The sequence below is a fragment of the Panthera uncia genome, assembly GCF_023721935.1.
Source record: "Panthera uncia isolate 11264 chromosome B3 unlocalized genomic scaffold, Puncia_PCG_1.0 HiC_scaffold_1, whole genome shotgun sequence".
NCBI classification, from domain to species: Eukaryota; Metazoa; Chordata; class Mammalia; order Carnivora; family Felidae; genus Panthera; species Panthera uncia.
Genome location: NW_026057582.1, coordinates 16629240 through 16633443, shown reverse-complemented (window position 1 = coordinate 16633443; position 4204 = coordinate 16629240). Strand labels below are relative to the sequence as shown.

Here is a 4204-nt window from a genome sequence, read left to right as displayed (position 1 = left end):
ACTTTCATGTCCCAAGATCACACATCAGCTTGTTCTCACACTAAATTCTCCATAAAATGCTGTGCTTTTTTAAATTAAATTCTGAGACATGATCGGGAGATACTCTCAGATGATAAAACCACACTTGGAAAATATGGTTCTCTCTAAAAATTCTATCCATGAGAGATGAAATAAATGTTTCCCATGGCAATTTCCTGCCGCAAGTACGATGATACAGAACACTGGTCCTCAGCCCTCACTGCCCATGAAAATCATCTGGGAGCTTTGAAAACTCCTGATCTCAGACCTCATCCCAATTAAATCGGATGCTCTGGGGGAGAGGGAGGAAGAGCAAGGGCACCAGGAGATTGTCAAGCTTCCAGTTTGTCAGGTGATTCCAAGGTGCAGCTAAGGTTAAGAATCACTGATGGATGTGCCATTTTATTTGTGACACAATTAAATACATGACATGTACCCGAACATGAGAGTGGAAAGAGCATATATTACACTTCTGGTATAATTGCTGAAAAAAAATTTGACTTTAATTAAGGAATCATTAAATTTGACCCTCAGAGCCTCTGAAAAATTCAACTTAAAGAAACCTGGCTTAGCCATTTATTCACTCTCGTTTAATTAGATCCTATTCTTAAACAAATGCATGATATAGGTACAGCATATATTTTTATGAGAAAAAGATCTTCGCTCTTAACAGAGCTCAGCATCCTGCCGATTTTTTCTCACTTCATGTCATAATCTTCTGTGACATCACAATTAATTCCTGTGGAGATGATTATGGAGACATAGAGAGGATTATGATTTCAGGAAAGTGATAAACAGCAGGCACAGAATAAGGCCTTCTTTTACTTCTCAAGGATTACCAGCTTGGTAACAGCAAAAGCCAAGAGGGGGGAGAAAAAGGTTCATACAGAATATTATAAAATAGCATAAAACTATAGATTTGTCTCTTTTGTGAAAGCCAATTAACTCTTTAAACAGTTTTTTGTCGATTGCATCAGCTTAATTACTTACTTAAACAGGGCATGTTTTGTCAGGTCAATCACATATTTTATTAGTATTGCTTTAAATTAAGATTCCAAATGTACCTTGCGGTTTAGATTTATCAGCATCATTATTGTGGATATTGGCTACCTGTGAATGTTTAGCTTCGCAAGCACCTCTGACTTTAGGACTTTAGAACAGCGATAAAATAAATTTGGCCTTCACAGAATATACTCATTTCCACTGAAGTTATCAAGACTTGAGTGATAAAGCAAGTGATTTTTTTTTTTTTGTCATTTTCGTAAGCCCTGAAAACTTTTGAATGAAGATTCTCCCAGGGCCTTTCATTCCACGGAATGATATTCAAAGCATTATGTGCAAAGGATCTGCACCTGTACTTGTACTTAAACATTCATGCTATGACTTGACCCACAAATTTCTTCCGATATTATTCTCCATATTCAAGTATATAAAGTGAGTACCCTGAGTGAGTGGGGTGTGGCTCACAGTCTTATACCAAAAATGGCAGAAATAGGAAAAGCAGCGGTGAGGATCAAGGTTGACTGTCAAACGAATACCATTCCCACCTGACTTTGCCACCTACCGAGTGTTTGCCAATAAGGAGTTTTGGGTAGCTACCATTTTTCAGAATTTTTATTTGTCTAGACTTTCATAGAAGATCCAACTAAATAGATAAGGGGACATAATTTACCAGCTCTGCCCAGCAGGAATTTAAATAAAAATCATGTTTTAAGCTCATAGAGGTTTTTGTTTTGTTCTGTTCTGCTTTTCAAAATTTCTCCAGGCAAGCAGAAGTGTTACTTAATAGTTTTACAAACTATACTCAGGCTTGAAGTATCCAAAACTGTCTACTTTGTGAGAAACTCTGAGTTATTACTCCTAGAAAGCGCAAATGCTATAATCAATAAATGGTTAATTCTTTTCACAATTTTGGCATTGTTCTTTAGAAAATAAAAACAAAATGGAAAGTTTATAAACAACTTTAAGAACCTGTAAAATGGCATTTTGTGAGGCTATCTTTTGGAATAGGAAGAACTTTCTTCATAATTACCCAAACACAATTTTCACTCTGAAAGCTTTTTAGCTTTGAAAATTTCCTAAATTATAATTAATTGATTTAAATCTTGCCTTGATGAAAGAATCCAAGCAGATAAGATTAATTTCTTAGTCTCTAACTATCTAACTTACCCAAGAGGCTATTCCAAAATGCTCAGCACTCAGACCCCCATCGATTATAATTTATGTAAATGATCTGTTTCTCTGCAAAAGTACTGAGAAAGTACAATAGATACACAAATCAGTGGGCTGGTGGGAACATACAGACTCCACGTGGGCTATTATGAAAGCTGATTTAATTATTTCTTTTCAAAGTTTAATATGCAAAAAGTTAACTTTTAGAAATATTCAGACCATTGCCAGATGGCTATGAAAATTGTTTTTCATTAAATTGGACTGTTCAAATTTTCCAGGCCCATGAATCCAAAGACAGTTTAATCATAGTCAAGAGGGAATTGTAACTCTGGAAAACTAAGCAGAACCCTCCAGCCAGGGCTATAATGATAATTATAATGAAATAAGACCACATGATTGGGAATCGGCCTACAGGAAGGTAATTCTAGCCATCCAGAGTCTGACACGAGAGGTTTATCAAAGGCAAGGCTTGAGAAAAATTCCTAGATAGTCCACTGGAAAAGCAGGAAGAATCTACTCTCTTTAGGAGGGAAGTACACAGTGTCATGCTTGGGTTGTGCATGCCATTGAGTTGGGATTATGGCTTCTCATTTAATATTCATTTACCCAATCAAAGGAACATTTATCAAATGCCTCATTCACTACACAAAGTGTAAATACAAAGTAATGTGACTGATGTTGAAAATAATCTGCTGGATGAGTGATGTTTTCACCTGTGTTCTCATACAGAGTTTTCTGGGAGGTTCTCCAATTATCAAATCATTGGGAAATCCCTCTTTTTGCAAAGCATCTTCAGAATCAGTTCCCAAACAATGTAAGATAATGCATTATTATTTCAGATGCAGACATCTCAAAAACATTGTGACTGAAGTCTGTGGTTCGATGAGCTCTGAGAATTTATGGTTAGCTTGCTGTAATGGGGATATGTGATGGCATTGCTTGGGGTTTATCATGGCGTTCGTGTTTGTACAAAAATTAGGGATCTGGGGCATCTGGCTGGCTCAGTCAGTTGAGTGTTCCACTCTTGATTTCAGCTCAGCTCATGATCTCACAGTTTTGAGATCAAGCGCTGCATTGCAATCTGCACTGAGTGCGGAGCCTTCTTTGGGATTCTCTTTCTTCTTCTGCCCCTCCCCCACTTATTCTAAATAACTAACTAAATAAATAAATAAACATAAAAAAAAAAAAGATTTTCTCTGGGTACCTGGGTGGCTCAGTCAGTTAAACGTCTGACTTCAGCTCAGGTCATGATCTCATAGTTCATGAGTTCGTGCCCTGCCTGGGGCTCTGTGCTGACAGAGTAGATCCTGCTTTGGATCCTCTGCCTCCCTCTCTCTCGCCCCTCCCCAGCTTGCTCTCTCACTCAAAAATAAATAAACATTAACAAAATAAATAAAATGAAATAAATTTTAAAAAGATTTTCTCTCTCCCCCTCATCCTCTGCCCTTTCCCTGCTCACACTCTGGCAGTATTTTACAAAAAAAAAAAAAAAAAAAAAAAAAAGGATCTATTTTCACACACACACACACACACACACACACACAAAGTTCTACACTAAGAAAGGTCTTGTTTCTTTGCCACCAAGAAAAGATTTAAACAGATCTGATGCCTTCCCAACATTTACAACTATTAATCCCACAGATAGCCTAGAGTGAACTAAATATCTTTGGTTATAAATATAGAGTTAATATAGAGTCCATTTAATAACTTCCCAGATAATTTCAGAGTTTTTCAGACATTGGAGAGATACACGGCTTTCCACAAACAATTAAGAGTGAATACTTGCAGCCAATGCATTGAATGGCTGCAGAGGGAGACAGGGCTCTGAAGCAAAAGGGGTACATCTTACCTCAGGAATACTGTGACACGTACAAAGACACTTCAGATTGTAACACAAGTATTCTCTTAGGTCTGCCGGTTAAAAGTTGTACCTGATCCTGGTACAAAAGAATTTGAGTCTAACAGAAACTGCTATCTTTCAACATTCCTACATATAAATATGGTACCATAATTC

General features: G+C 37.0%; 1 long non-coding RNA gene across 2 annotated transcripts in view; it reads left to right on the top strand.

Moving 5' to 3' along the window:
• The first annotated feature begins 818 nt into the window (after nt 1-818).
• LOC125908978 (uncharacterized) overlaps nt 819-4204 on the top strand; it is a 22778-nt gene continuing 19392 nt past the window's right edge. For both annotated transcript variants that reach the window (XR_007453513.1, XR_007453512.1), the window contains exon 1: nt 819-897. This is a non-coding gene — a long non-coding RNA (uncharacterized LOC125908978). The remainder of the gene's footprint in view (nt 898-4204) is intronic.